Source organism: Chroicocephalus ridibundus, unplaced genomic scaffold (genome assembly GCF_963924245.1).
Source record: "Chroicocephalus ridibundus unplaced genomic scaffold, bChrRid1.1 SCAFFOLD_98, whole genome shotgun sequence".
In the NCBI taxonomy this organism is placed as follows: Eukaryota; Metazoa; Chordata; class Aves; order Charadriiformes; family Laridae; genus Chroicocephalus; species Chroicocephalus ridibundus.
This window is the reverse complement of record NW_026961319.1, coordinates 82,893-99,153: the sequence shown is the minus strand read 5'-3', so window position 1 is coordinate 99,153 and position 16,261 is coordinate 82,893.

Sequence of the window (16,261 nt, the reverse complement as noted above, 5' to 3'; positions counted from 1 at the left end):
CTCCCTTCTTGGTGGCACATGTCCAAGCAGAGAGCAAATGGTTTTTGGTTGTCCTTCCTGGTACTGTCCCACTTGTGGTGGGGCTGATGGCCAATGCTATCCTGGAGAGGAACTTGGAGTTGCCAGGAGAGCTCAGGGGATCTCCCAGAAAAGTACATGAGTCTGGGTGAGCAGTGATTGGCACCTTATCAAATGAGTGACCATCCAAGGTAGAGTGTCCTTGAAGGAAAGGTGAGCCTGAAGAGACCCAAGACTAACAAGGCCCCAGCAATGCCAGGAGCCAGAAGGCCAAAGGGACAGAAGACTAGACAATGGTTCACCCACTGTCCTGAAAACCCTGTGGGATTGATCTAGGGCAGCCCTTCCCTACCCTTTGAGACACCGAAGACACCCCATTGCCCTGCCAAGCCCTGTCCTTGGCTACTGAGCAATCAGGGGAGATGGAAGGGGGCTCAGCAGCAGCGATCCATTTCTGGCTGGGTCTGTTCCCCATCCTGACCAGCATGGCCAGTGCAGGGTCACCCCATGGCCCCAGGGCACCACAGCCCCCTCCCTCTGCAGAGCAGCACCGCCAGCTCAGGGCCCTGCAGGGAGCATGCGGTGGGAACCAGGAATGTCCACCCAGGCCAGCCTGGACACGCTCACCTGGGAAAAGGCTCTCCCAGGAGAAGGGGTGTCCCTGGAGAAGAGCTAGGGAGCATTTCTGTGCCTGCAGGGAGGAATCCATGAGAAGGAGAAGCCTCTTTCTGCAGGCCCCCACTCTGGGCAGGCTGCTCTGTGCCTGGAGCAGGACTCTTGTGCTGGCCTGGGGAGAGGGGCTGGCACTGAGGGGACACAGACCATCTGTGGCCCAGGCACTGCGGAAGGCCACCAAAAGAGGAGGGCTGAGGGGGACAGAGCCCTGAGGGCTGCCAGGGTACTTTGCCAGGGCCATGTCTCCCCACCCTTGACTACACCTGTCCCATGCGCTTCCAGCATGGTGGGGCCATTGGACCATTAATGGGGCAGCAGGGTTGGCTTTCTCCTTGCTCTCCAGTTTCCCCATCCCCTTACTCCTCGCTCAGGCACATCCCTCTAAACTCCCCAGGTGCTGCTTTGAGCTTCAGGCAGTTGGAAGAATGCCCTGGTCTTTCAGCAGGCTAAGAATCTCTTCAGCCAAATCCTTCCATGTGTTTACATCTATCCATCTCTCTCCCATGCTTGGAGTGAGGTTATCCCTTTTGGATGATGACCCTCACTGGAGGAGGTTGACGAGGATGAAGAAGTCCATCTCCGTCACCGGCCCCACACAGGGCACATGGTTTAGGCCCCAATCCTCAACATTAAAATTCCAACTGAACTCAAGAAAACAGGTTTCGGCATCAAGGGCACATGACCCTGGCACAGGCTGCCCTGAGAGGCTGTGGAGTGTCCTGCTGTGGAGATACTAAAAACCAGCCTGGACATCTTCTTAAGTGACCTGCTCTGGCTGACTCCCTCTAGGGCAGGGGGATTGAACTAGACGATCTCCAAAGATCCCTTTCAATCTGCATGATTCTGTGAGGACATGGCAGTGCAGCAATGTAGGGACAGGGGTGACCCCAAAATAGCATCCAAAGCAGATGCCCGCTGTTAGAGCAGCGGTGACCTCACAATCAACATGCCAGACCTTGGCCTGCTGCTGCCCTGTTGGGTTCTCAGGCAGAAGGCACCTCACAAGCATCTACCCGAGCAGGTTGCAGGCCAACCCCCGGCTCAAGGCTGGGTTCAGTGTCTACAAGGTTGTTCCTTCATGAGCACCTGACAGGCCAGCAGCAGGCACATGGTGTGGCTGCTGGTTAGGAGGTCAGTGCTGCCACAACCTCTGATAGGCCAGAAGCAGGCAGCTATTGATTTGGAGGTCACGTCTGCCTGAGCCCTTGATAGCCCCGCAGCAGGCGAATGGCCTGAATGCCAGTTGTGAGGGTGCTGCTGCTGCCTGAGGACCTGAGAGACCATGAACAAGCTCAGAGGTGTTTGAAGGCCTGTGTTCCAGAGCACCCCTTAGGCCAGCAGAGGCTTGATGACCAGGCTTGGGTCCTGTGAGGTCCCAAGTACGCACATGCCAGCAGCATGGTATGAATGCAACACACAGGATGGACCATGCCAGCATGTATGGAACATGCCAGCAGCTAGAGGTTGCTTCTGAGGTTATGGTTCCTTGGGCACATGATTGTCCAGCAGCAGGCTCATGACTGGGGTCTGTGTTTGTGAGGTCATTTCCTTCTGAATACCTTTTTAGGCCAGGATGAGGCTTGTGGCTGCGTTTGATGCCTTTGAGGTCTCTTCTTCCTGGAAAATTTCCTGGACTCTTCCGTAGGTGGTGGGACATCCACATTAATGGTCCCAAGGCTTCAGCCAGCATTTGCCTTCCCAGCAGTGAAATGTCTTGGGATTTCTGGACTCACTGGAGGGATTTCCAGCAGAGCGAAGATGCCTGGGCCCCTGACCCCACTCCTGGATGGGGGTGGGCATGGTGAGTGTGTGATGCCCATCACTGCCTGACGAGCTCTTATGCTCCATCCTATGGCAGCCATTGTATTTCCTGCAGCAGCAGAAGCCATTTCCAGAAGACATGCTGAAGGAGTCTGAGGTGAGTCCATGTCTTTGTGTGTCAAGGAGCAGAGTGTGAGGGTGGACAGACGTCAGTGAGTGTCGAACTGCCAGGGTGAGAGCAAGGTGGGGAAGGGAGATGGGTGCCTCCAGCCGGCAGGGGAAAAGAAGCAGCTGTGGGACAGGATAGGACAAGCTGTGGTGGACATGGCAAAGGGCACTGGCAAGGCTGGAAGTCACCAAGAGAACGCAAGTCTTTGTCCCCTGGGGCACAGCACTGGTCTCTGCCACCAAGGCCTGTGAGGAGACATGTTGTCCTAAGGCACTGGGGGGGCCTCCTGGCCTCCTTGCACACCCCCAGCAAGGCTGGGCACTGTCCCACCGGTGTCCTTCACTCAGCATCACACCCCCCAGATGCCACTGCCCAAGGAAGAGCCCTGAGCCATGCGGGAGGGCCAGGATCTCCCTTCCCACGGCCTGGGGCTCAGGGCTTGGCCTTTCTGCTCCATCAAACAAAGCCAGGGCTTTCTCAGCAGCTCAGCTGCCTGCACAGCACCTTTGCCTGCCTGCAATCATGGCCTCCTCTCAGCTGCTCTAACGAGCCCCTGGGGAGGCTTTCTCAGGGTTTGCCTCAGAGGGACTCATTCATACCTCAAGGTACTTTCTTTCTTCTCACTTTGACTTCCTGAGAGCTTTGTGCAACCTGAGGCTCAAGGGCTCAGCACCAAATGCACCATGGGGCTCATTGTGACAAAGAAAGCCCTAAGAGACCACGTCTCTTCCTTTTCTACACTTGTCCACTTAATTGGAGATGTTTCCTAGTGTTCTTGTGGAGAAAGATTTCAAAGAGCTTCTAATGAAAAGAGACTGTTCATTTTCAAGGGTGTAATTTGTACTTTTTCACTTTAGAGAAGAGGTGACAGCAGCATTCTCTGACCGATATGGATCCAGGGTCTCTCCTAAGGAGATCTGGACTGGTGAGAGAAGCTGTCCCTTGAGGTCTGACCCAGGATGGCCAACCTTGCTCCTCACCTCCCCAACCCCACCATGGCTCTCATCGACCACCTGGGACTTGCATCCCTTTTCCTTCCATCACACTTCTCCACCGCAGTCTGCAGCTGGATCTTCCAGCTCCTTTGACCAGCTCCCACCTGCTTTCCTCAGAGACCTGCTGCACACAGGCAAAGAGGGATTGTCTTGTTTGTGAACAAACAAAAGTAAATGATCAGATTCACCATTAAAATAAAACACCCTTCAGCTGTGTGCCAAGTAGAATCTGCCACCAATGAGGTTCACCTTCCACAAAGCATAACCAAGTAAGAAATATTTTAGAGAGATGAAAAACTATCAACTAAGCACACCTAAAGAGTGTGCTAAAGACAGAATGAGAGAGACTACTGAATGATAGGCAAGCTTTTAACTCCCTGAAGCTCAAAGCATCATCTGGATTGTTGAGAGGTGTCTGAATGATCAAAGAAGAAGAGAAAGGGAAGCCTTTAGAGCCATCGCAAGTGCTTCTGTGCAGATGTAGTTCTGGAAAGGTGACTTCAGACATGGTCAGTTTAGTCAGGAGAGGTGGAAATACGTGAAAGATGAGGGAGACTAAATGCACAGCCTGAGAGGGAGCACTGAAAAAATGCAAATAGAGTTCTCCTGGTTTGGAAGGTCAATAGCTCTCCTCTTGCTATTGATACACATCCTGAAGACTCCTCATTTTGATCTCATGGGAAAACAATGACATTTGATTTAAAGTATTAAATTTTTTCAGCTGATGAGGTCGAGTTGATACATTTTAACACGTCTAAAAATTTCTGAGGTTTTCAGGCAGGGTTCTGCTGTCTGACCATCAGTGCCCAGCGGTACCTCCAGAGGACGCAGTGTCTCTGAAGCTCATGCCTGGGACTGGCCGCTGTCACAGAGGACCTGCTGGAGAGCAGAGCTCCTCGGATGCTGCAGCTGCAGCCTGGGCAGAGGGTCCCAGGGAGCCCACACTGGCACCACGCGCCCGTGTCCCTCTAACTGCATCCCACCTCAATTTTATCATCTCTTGCCTTTGCAAATAAAAGCAGAACAAAATATCCCCCAGAGATCAGTATATTAAAACAGGACAAATCCAAGCAAGGAGGATAAAACCACCAAAAGTGTTTGAAGCTTGAAGCTGCACGAGGACATCATCCCAAGCACAAACAGAGGCTGAGTGGAGAATGGATCGAGAGCAGCCCAGAAAAGAACACGTTGCCCACAGAAGTTTTGGAGGCCCCATCCCTGGAGGTGTTCAAGACCAGGTTGGATGGGGCTTTGAGCAGATGAGGTGCGACACCTACAAATGCCCATTTCTCATGGAGGATGCTGCCGAGAGCACCACCGGTTATTATTTGGTCACTGTCCTGCCAGAACTGAGCCATCTCCTTCCCTGTAACGCTACCAGGGGGGAAGGCGGCCAAGAAAAGAAGGGAAAGAATCTGAACACCCAAAAAGCTGCTGTGAAAATGAGGAATTTTTGACCCCTAGTATCCCAGGGGTGACTGTGGAAGAAAAGTGTTAGAGAAATGTTTGTCCTGTGTCTCTGGGTTCATCTCCATGTCTCCCCAGGGCTTCTACCCCAGAGATACTCTCGCTTCCTCCTCGGCCAAACGGGGTCTGTCCTGGAGGTTTGGGAGCTCTGCCTGAAAACGTCTGCTGATGTTGAGGCGCCTGAAACCGTAAGGAAGAGGAGGTGAGGAAGGCAAGTTTGAAACACGTACAGCACGATCAGCAGAGACTTAGGAAGAGGGGAGATGCGAGGAGCTGCACTAAATAAGTTACGTCTTTCCCAGCAAAGCATGACTAGCTCTCCTCTATCAACCTCCACGGTCCCTTCCCAGCACCACCGGCATCACCGTGCTGCCCCGAGAGTCATTTTGCGCCCCATCGGGCAAGAAAGTTTGTCCTTCTCTTAAAACCTGACCAAACTGGCGAGGTTCACTCCCAGAGCAGCAGTGAGCTGCAAGAGCTGTGGCCACCGAGCAAGAACTGCGTTGGAATGTTGTGTAGAACGCGGGAGGCTGGCAACGCTCTTTATGATGTAAGCACAGCCAGTGCTTTCCTGGGCAATTCGTTGCATTTCTGGCCAAAACGGGGGTATCCTCTGGCCAAAAAAAAATGACTGTTGACCTCAGGAGAATTGGCCAAGCGGCAGGGAGAACGTCAATGTCAACTGTGAGGAGCTGCACAGCCCAGGCGCTGCACCAACCTCCTACCGACTCCCCAACTGTGGTTACCTCGTCCCCCATTTGCCCAGCGTTTGCTGGGCCGTTCTGCCTGAAAGATAGAAACAAACTGCTCAAGATAAAAATCATTCCACTGAGACTGGCCTTGAGCCTTCTTTGCCATCTCCATCCTTGCACACCCCCAACTCTTCCCTTCGAATTTCCATGCTCCCCAAAATCTCCCAGAGTTAGAGAATTTCTCCACACATGAGAAATGCCCCATCCCGAGGGGTGACGGTCCCCTGGGCCCGACGCACGAGGCAGCAGCAACCCCTCAGGACAGGGTCTGACCTATGGGAAAGCACAACATCAATGAACCCCAAAATTTGGTGATATTTAGTACCCAAACCAGCCGTAGCACATTGCTCTGTGCGGCGAGCTGCCACGACTACCCTCAGTGAACATCTTTTGGCTGTGAGCTCCAGAGACGCATCTCTAACAGCGAGAAGTTTGTTTGGGTGGACTTTTAATCTCCCTTCCCTCCCACAGGCAATGAGGCACCAATTATTTCCACTCGAGCGAGCGGTTCCCATTCTGCAGCTTTGGGTTATCCCTGACCTGTGCACGAGCCCTGACATCCATCATTGAATTTAAAGTTAACCATGGCTCGGTAGGTAATCAAGCTTTACGTACTGGTTCTGTCGCTAAGGATGATTGTAGGGATGGTGGGATGCCTTCACACGACTGGAGTGTCAGAATCGATGGCTACAAGCTCTTCAGGAGGGACAGAGGGCAAAGGAGAGGCGGAGGAGTGGCCCTGTATGTTACAGAATCTTATGAGAGCAGGAGGTGGGGGGTGTGATGCTGAGTGAAGGACACCGGTGGGACAGTGCCCAGCCTTGCTGGGGGTGTGCAAGGAGGCCAGGAGGAGGCCCCCCCAGTGCCTTAGGACAACAAGTCTCCTCACAGGCCTTGGTGGCAGAGACCAGTGCTGTGCCCCAGGGGACAAAGACTTGCGTTCTCTTGGTGACTTCCAGCCTTGCCAGTGCCCTTTGCCATCTCCACCACAGCTTGTCCTACACTGTCCCACAGCTGCTTCTTTTCCCCTGCCGGCTGGAGACACCCATCTCCCTTCGCCACCTTGCTCTCACCCTGGCAGTTCAACACTCACTGACGTCTGTCCACCCTCACACTCTGCTCCTTGACACACAGACATGGACTCATCTCCAACTCCTTCTGCAGGACTTGTGGAAAGGGATCCTGCTGCTGCACGAAATACAATGGCTGCCATAGGATGGAGGATACCAGCTCGCCAGACAGTGATGGGCATCACACACTCACCATGCCCACCCCCATCCAGGAGTGGGGTTAGGGACCCAGGCATCTTGGCTCTGCTGGAAATAGAGTCATAGAATCATAGGGTTGGAAGGGACCTCTGGAGATCATCTAGTCCAACCCCCCTGCCAGAGCAGGGTCACCTTGAGCAGGTTACACAGGAACACGTCCAGGTGGGTTTTGAATGTCTCCAGAGATGGAGACTCCACCACCTCTCTGGGCAGCCTGTTCCAGTGGTTTTCCACCCTCAGGGTAAAGAAGTTCCTCCTCATGTTTAGGTGGAACTTCCTATGTTCCAGTTTGTGCCCATTGCCTCTTGTCCTGTCCCCGGGCACCACTGAAAAGAGCCTGGCCCCATCGTCCTGACACCCGCCCTTTAAGTATTTATAAGCGTTGATAAGGTCACCCCTCAGACGTCTTTTTTCCAGACTGAAGAGACCCAAATCCCTCAGCCTTTCCTCATAAGAGAGGTGTTCCAGTCCCCTAATCATCCTCATAGCCCTCCGCTGCACCCTTTCCAGCAGTTCCCTGTGCCTCTTGAACCGGGGAGCCCAGAACTGGACACAGTACTCCAGGTGCGGCCTCACCAAGGCAGAGTAGAGGGGGAGGATGACCTCCCTTGACCTGCTGGCCACACTCCTCTTGATGCACCCCAGGATGCCATTGGCCTTCTTGGCCACAAGGGCACATTGCTGGCTCATGGTCATCCTGTTGTCCACCAGGACTCCCAGGTCTCTTTCCACAGAGCTGCTCTCCAGCAGGTCAGCACCCAACCTGTACTGGTGCATGGGGTTGTTCCTCCCCAGGTGCAGCACCCTACACTTGCCCTTGTTGAACTTCATAAGGTTTCTCTCTGCCCAGATCTCCAACCTGTCCAGGTCTCTCTGGATGGCGGCACAGCCTTCCAGTGTGTCAGCCACCCCACCCAGCTTGGTGTCATCAGCAAACTTGCTGAGGGTGCACTCTATCCCCTCATCCAGGTCATTGATGAATATGTTGAACAGGACTGGACCCAGTACTGACCCCTGGGGAACACCACTCGTCACTGGTCTCCAACTAGACTCTGTGCCCCTAATCACAACCCTCTGAGCTCTGTCTTTCAACCAGTTTTCTATCCACCCCACTGTCCATTCATCTAACCCACACTTCCTAAGCTTCCCTATGAGGATGCTGTGGGAGACCGTGTCAAACGCCTTGCTTAAGTCAAGGTAGACCACATCTACCGCCCTCCCCTCATCTATCCATCTAGTCATGCCATCGTAGAAGGCTATCAGGTTAGTCAGACATGATTTCCCCTTGGTCAATCCATGCTGAGTACTTCTGATAGCTTTGCTTTCCTCCACGTGCCTTGAGATGACACCCAGAACGAGCTGTTCCATCATCTTTCCAGGGATGGAGGTGAGGCTGACCGGCCTGTAGTTCCCCGGCTCCTCCTTCTTGCCTTTCTTGAAGACTGGAGTGACATTGGCTTTCCTCCAGTCCGCAGGCGCCTCGCCTGTTCTCCAGGACCTTTCAAAGATGATGGAGAGCGGCCCAGCAATGACTTCTGCCAGCTCCCTCAGCACTCTCGGGTGCATCCCATCAGGGCCCATGGACTTGTGAATATCTAGATGGTCTAATTGGTCCCTCACTCGCTCCTCCTCAACCCAAGGGAAGTCGTCTTCTTTCCCTGTTACTTTATTCAATGCCTGGGACTCCTGAGGGCTGGGCCGAGCAGAAAAGACCGAAGCAAAGAAGGCATTCAGTAACTCTGCCTTCTCCACATCCTCCGTCACCATGACTCCTGCCTCATTCAGCAGTGGGCCTACAACTTCTCTGGTCTTCCTTTTGCTTCCAATATACTTGTAGAAGCTCTTTTTGTTGTGCTTGATGTCCCTAGCCAGGTCTAATTCCAAGGCGGCCTTGGCTTTCCTTGTTTCATCCCTGCACGCTCTGGTGGCATTCTTGTAATCCTCCCAAGGGGTCAGTCCCTTCTTCCACTTATTATAAACTTCCTTCTTCCACTTGAGCTTTTTCTGAAGCTCCCTGCTCAACCATGCAGGTCTCCTGCGTCCCTTGGCCGATTTCTTTCTCTTAGGGATGCACCGATCCTGAGCTTGGAGGAAGTGGTCTTTGAATATCAACCAGCTTTCTTGAGCCCCTTTGCCTTCCAGAGCCCTAGCCCACGGGATCTCTCCAAGCAGTTTCTTGAAGAGGTCGAAGTTAGCCCTCCTGAAATCCAAGGTTGTAATTTTACTTCTTGTTGTTGTTTTGTGGATAGTACCCATGATCCTGAACTCAATCATTTCATGATCACTACAACCTAGGGTGCCCCCAACCTTAATGTCCTCCACCAATCCCTCTGTGTTTGTCAGTACCAGGTCTAGAAGTGCTCCTCTCCTTGTTGGCTCCTGTACCACCTGTGTCAAAAAGTTGTCATCAATGCACTGGAGGAGCCTCCTGGACTGTGCATGCCTGGCTGTGTGGTCTTCCCAGCAGATATCGGGGTGATTGAAGTCCCCCATGAGAACCAGGGCCTGCGCTTGCGAGGTACCTTCAGTTGTCTGTAGAAAGCCTCATCAGTCTCCCCATCCTGATCAGGTGGCCTGTAATAAACACCCACAACAGTGTCCCTCATATTTGCCTGTCCCTTAATCCTCACCCATAAGCTCTCAACCCGCTCTTCATCCGCCCCTAGTGAGAGCTCGATGCATTCCAAATGCTCTCTCACGTAGAGTGCAATTCCACCACCACGCCTCGCTGGTCTGTCTTTCCTGAAAAGGACATAGCCATCCATGACAGCATTCCAGTCATGCGAGTTGTCCCACCACGTCTCAGTAATTGCAATGAGATCATGGCCCCGCAACTGCACACAGACCTCCAGCTCTTCCTGCTTATTCCCCATGCTGCGTGCATTGGTGTATAAGCATTTCAGAGAGGGAGTTGTGTGTGTAGTTTTGACCCTTGAGATGTGGTGTGCCTTCTGGCTTTCAGAAATACTGGCAAACTGGCCCACGAGCGCTGAGCAACTACACCCTGGCACCTCACCAGCAAGCCCAGTACCATCCCCACCCCCCTTCAGATCTAGTTTAAAGCCCTCTCAATGAGCCCCGATAACTCTTGTCCTAGAACCCTTTTTCCCCTGGAGGTCAAGGTATTCCTGCCTGTTACCAGCAGGCCAGGCGTTTTGTAGATCAGGCCATGATCAAAGAACCCAAAGTCCTGCCGGCAGCACCAAGCTCGAAGCCAGGCATTGATCTGCTGGGTCCTTCTATTTAGCCCCTCATCATTCCCCGCAACTGGGGGAATAGACGAGAACACAACTTGCGCTCCCGATCCCTTGACCAGGCGTCCCAGGGTCTTGAAATCTTTCTTCATTGCCCTTGGACTTCTTCTTGTTACCTCGTCACTGCCTACCTGAAAGAGCAAAAGTGGATAGTAGTCTGAGGGCCGTACCAGGGAAGGAAGCATCCTCTTCACGTCCTTGACCCGGGCCCCAGGGAGGCAGCAGACCTCCCTATGTTCCGGGTCCGGCCTGCATATTGGGCCTTCTGTTCCCTTCAGTAATGAGTCACCTATGACAAGGACCCGTCTTTTCTTCTTTACCGCAGAGGTTTTGATGCAGGGGGAGGTCTGACTAGACCTTGCTGACGGCTCCAGGGTAGGAGAAATAGGAGAAGTATTGTGCTCGTCATCATCCAGGTTCCTCTGTAGAGCACTGTACCTGTTAAGTAATGGCACCTGGGAAGATGGGGTAGTCATCGGGCAGTCTCGAGTGCAGCGCCTGTTGCGCCGCGCAGGAACTTCCTGCCATTGCCCCCTGTCCTCCAGGTTACCGCCTTCAGTTGAGGTGAGAGAGGCTATGGAGCTCTCTGTTGCAGGGGTTCTATCTGCCTGCTGGGTTTCTGTCATGGGATGCAGGATTCTGCTCCAGGAATCTATCTCCCTCTCGCATTCCCTGATGCTCCTCAACCTACTTACCTCCTCCCTGAGCTCCATGACTAATTGGAGAAGATCCTCTACCTGAGCACATCTCCTACAGATATGCCCTTCATTGCCATCCGACACTGGCGTAAGAGCAGGGCATACCCTACAGCCCGATGTCTGTGTGGTAGCATGTTCCCACAAGAGCTCCGTCTGAGAGGCGGCATCAGACCTGGTGGTTGTGGAGCTCATGGACACCACAGTCATCTTGCGAGTAGTTACCATCACTACCTAGCCGGGTTAGCAGTCTTTCAGCTCTGTCCTGCACGACCTGCTGTGCAGACCGCTGTGATTGGACTGGTGTGTCACACCCTGCTTGGGCGCCCCCTTCTCCAGCCCAGGAAGTACACTCTCGTTGTGGTGCACCTGGGTGATACCTCGGGTCACACCCAGGGAACACCCACTTACAGCTCGCTTGCTCAGTGTTTGCTCAGTGCACAGCGACCAGGTCGCTGCACTCCCAAAGGGTTTCTTTTATGAGGGGAGAGAGTGGTCCCACCCTCTGCTCGTTAACACCTGCCGCCGGGGGTGGTGGCTCCGCCCTCGGCTCCTCAGCTGCCCCCGCCTCCCAGAAGGGCCGGGTACCGGCTCAGGCTGGCCCCTTTTCCTGGCTTTAAAAGCCTCAAAAACGAGCCCCTGGCTGTTTCTTTGCCGTGATTTCCTTCCCCAGCACAGACTTACCTGCACTGGAGCTGATCTCCTCGGCAAATCCCTCCAGTGAGTCCAGAAATCCCAACTCAGGGAAGAGAAATGCTGAGACACTTCACTGCTGAGAAGGCAAAAGCTGGCTTAAGTCTTGGGACCTTTAGTGTGGATGTCCCACCACCAACGGAAGAGCCCAGGAAAGTTTCCAGGAAGAAGAGACCTCACAGGCACCAAACGCAGCCACAAGCCTCATCCTGGCCTAAACAGGTATTCAGAAGGAAATGACTTCACAAACAGAGACCCCAGTCATGAGCCTGCTGCTGGACAATCATGTGCCCAAGGAACCATAACCTCAGAAGCAACCTCTAGCTGCTGGCATGTTCCATACATGCTGGCATGGTCCATCCTGTGTGTTGCATTCATACCATGCTGCTGGCATGTCCCGTACTTGGGACCTCACAGGAACCAAGCCTGGTCATCAACCCTCTGCTGGCCTAAGGGATGCTCTGGAACACAAGGCTTCAAACACCCAGGAGCTTGCTCATGGGCTCTCGGGTCCTCAGGCGGCAGCACCCTCACACCTGGCATTCAGGCCATTCGCCTGCTGCGGGGCTATCAAGGACTCAGGCAGACGTGACCTCCAAATCAATAGCTGCCTGCTTCTGGCCTATCAGAGATTGTGGCAGCACTGACCTCCTAACCAGCAGCCACACCATGTGCCTGCTGCTGGCCTGTCAGGTACTCATGAAGGAACAACCTCGTAGGCACCGAACCCAGCCTTGAGCCGGGGGTTGGCCTGCCACCTGCAGAGACAGGGGTGACCCCAAAATAGCATCCAAAGCAGATGCCCTCTGTTAGTGCAGCGGTGACCTCACAATAACATGCCAGACCTTGGCCTGCTGCTGGCCTGTTGGGTTCTCAGGCAGAAGGCACCTCACAAGCATCTACCCGAGACATTGCTGGACTGCCATGTCCTCACAGAATCATGTAGATTGAAAGGGATCTTTGGAGATCGTCTAGATCAATCCCCCTGCCCTATAGGGAGTCAGCCAGAGCAGGTCACTTAAGAAGATGTCCAGGCTGGTTTTTAGTATCTCCACAGCAGGACACTCCACAGCCTCTCAGGGCAGCCTGTGCCAGGGTCATGTGCCCTTGATGCCGAAACCTGTTTTCTTGAGTTCAGTTGGAATTTTAATGTTGAGGATTGGGGCCTAAACCATGTGCCCTGTGAGGGGCCGGTGAGGGAGATGGGCTTCTTCATCCTCGTCAACCTCCTCCAGTGAGGGTCATCATCCAAAAGGGATAACCTCACTCCAAGCATGGGAGAGAGATGGATAGATGTAAACACATGGAAGGATTTGGCTGAAGAGATTCTTAGCCTGCTGAAAGACCAGGGCATTCTTCCAACTGCCTGAAGCTCAAAGCAGCACCTGGGGAGTTTAGAGGGATGTGCCTGAGCGAGGAGTAAGGGGATGGGGAAACTGGAGAGCAAGGAGAAAGCCAACCCTGCTGCCCCATTAATGGTCCAATGGCCCCACCATGCTGGAAGCGCATGGGACAGGTGTAGTCAAGGGTGGGGAGACATGGCCCTGGCAAAGTGCCCTGGCAGCCCTCAGGGCTCTGTCCCCCTCAGCCCTCCTCTTTTGGTGGCCTTCCGCAGTGCCTGGGCCACAGATGGTCTGTGTCCCCTCAGTGCCAGCCCCTCTCCCCAGGCCAGCACAAGAGTCCTGCTCCAGGCACAGAGCAGCCTGCCCAGAGTGGGGGCCTGCAGAAAGAGGCTTCTCCTTCTCATGGATTCCTCCCTGCAGGCACAGAAATGCTCCCTAGCTCTTCTCCAGGGACACCCCTTCTCCTGGGAGAGCCTTTTCCCAGGTGAGCGTGTCCAGGCTGGCCTGGGTGGACATTCCTGGTTCCCACCGCATGCTCCCTGCAGGGCCCTGAGCTGGCGGTGCTGCTCTGCAGAGGGAGGGGGCTGTGGTGCCCTGGGGCCATGGGGTGACCCTGCACTGGCCATGCTGGTCAGGATGGGGAACAGACCCAGCCAGAAATGGATCGCTGCTGCTGAGCCCCCTTCCATCTCCCCTGATTGCTCAGTAGCCAAGGACAGGGCTTGGCAGGACAATGGGGTGTCTTCGGTGTCTCAAAGGGTAGGGAAGGGCTGCCCTAGATCAATCCCACAGGGTTTTCAGGACAGTGGGTGAACCATTGTCTAGTCTTCTGTCCCTTTGGCCTGCTGGCTCCTGGCATTGCTGGGGCCTTGTTAGTCTTGGGTCTCTTCAGGCTCACCTTTCCTTCAAGGACACTCTACCTTGGATGGTCACTCATTTGATAAGGTGCCAATCACTGCTCACCCAGACTCACGTACTTTTCTGGGAGATCCCCTGAGCTCTCCTGGCAACTCCAAGTTCCTCTCCAGGATAGCATTGGCCATCAGCCCCACCACAAGTGGGACAGTACCAGGAAGGACAACCAAAAACCATTTGCTCTCTGCTTGGACATGTGCCACCAAGAAGGGAGCTCTAGGTCCAGCCCTTGGTCCCCAACAGATTCCCCTGCAACACTGACCGTGTCCCCCTGAGTCTGTGGAGAACCCCAGGACACCAAGAGGACTTTTAATGGAACAGTTCCTGGGGTGTGTTCTTGATACCAGCTTTGGAAGAGTCATCCAGCCTCTGCCCCTGCCTTGAGGAGTCCCATGAGTGACGGTGGTGCCAGTAGGAAGGCCCCCTCTGACACAGTGGTTCACATGGCCTGTTCCTGCCTGCAGCCACAGGGGTGCCACTGTAGAGACAACAGGACTGTCACAAGGTACACGAGGCCTTAGGGGGAACACAAAGGCAAGGGCACAGCAGGGCAGTGGGATGTGAGGAGAGACCAGCACTGAAACGCCTCATCCTGCTGCTGTCCTTGGCCATGGCGCCAGGGAAGCAGCAGCCCCAACTCGCACACAGCAGAGACAGAGGCAGCTGCCAGGGAGGCAGCCAGGGGCAAACCCAAGGGCCCTTGGGGCTGATGCTCCATGGGGCAGATGGGTATTTGCCTCCCAAAACCCTCCTGCATGCTGGGGCTGCTCGCCCAGCTCCAGAGGAGAAGTGAAGAGATGGCAGCTGCGACTAATAATTTTCTGCTGGCTTCTTTCTTGAGTTTATCTAACCAGGGAGCCCAGATCCATACATACCTTAGGTATTTGGGTCAAGAGGAAAACATAGAAGAGACCAAGAAGAACCTCACAGGTATAAAACAAATGAATAAACAAATAAAAACAACAAAAATAATTTAAAACCCACAAAGAAATAAGAAAGACAAATATGAAAATAGTTAGTCCTGCGTTTTCCTGATGTACAGTGGGAGTAATGGGCACCTTATTAATCTGAAGTGGACACCATTCAAATAGTTTCAAAACTGCATCCTTGAGCTCCTTGTTCCTCATGCTGTAGATGAGGGGGTTCACTGCTGGAGGAATGAGCGAGTACAGCACTGCCACCACCACCTCCAGGGATGGGGAGGAGATGGAGGGGAGCTCTGGGCAGGCAAACATGGCAGTGCTGACGAACAGGGAGACCACGGCCAGGTGAGGGAGGCACGTGGAAAAGGCTTTGTGCCGTCCCTGCTCAGAGGGGATCCTCAGCACAGCCCTGAAGATCTGCACATAGGACAGCACCATGAACACAAAACATGCAAAACCAACAAAGGCATGTTGGTTTTGACCAACACAATAAGCCCAATTTCCCTGAGGTAGTCTGAGTCTGAGCAGGAGAGCTTGAGGATTTTGGGGATTTCACAGAAGAACTGGTCGACAGCATTGCCCTGGCAGAGGGGCAGGGAAAATGTACTGCCCATGGGCAGCCAAAAGTAGAGAAACCCACTGCCCCAGGCAGCTGCTGCCATGTGGACACAAGCTCTGCTGCCCATCAGGGTCCCGTAGTGCAGGGGTTTGCAGATGGCAACGTAGCGGTCATAGGACATGACGGTGAGAAGATAAAACTCTGTTGCAGCACAGAAAACAAAGAAAAAGACCTGTGCTACACATCCTGTGTAGGAGATGGCCCTGTTGTCCCAGGGGCAATTGGCCATGGCTTTGGGGAGAGTGGTGGAGATGGAGCCAAGGTCAAGAACAAGAGAGATTGAGGAGGAAGAAGTACATGGGGGTGTGGAGGCGGTGGTCACAGGCGATGGTGGTGATGATGATGAGGCCGTTGGCCAGGAGGGCAGCCAGGTAGATGCCCAGGAAGAGCCCGAAGTGCAAGAGCTGCAGCTCCCGTGTGTCTGCGAATGCCAAGAGGAGGAACTGGGTGATGGAGCTGCTGGTGCACATGTGCTGCCTCTGGGCATGGGGGCTCTGTCCAAAGGAGGGAAAAAACAAGACAAAATTAGGACAGACGCCTTATAGCAAAGACAGTCTGCTTTTCAGTGATTGGTTTTTTTTGATTTTTCTACCATCACAGTTGGTGAGTGGTCGTTTGAGAGGAAGAAATTCTAATTTTTATGATTGAAACTCTGGAGTCTTGAGACAGGACAGGAAACAGGGCTCTGATCTCTGTGGTTTATCGCAGAGTCAG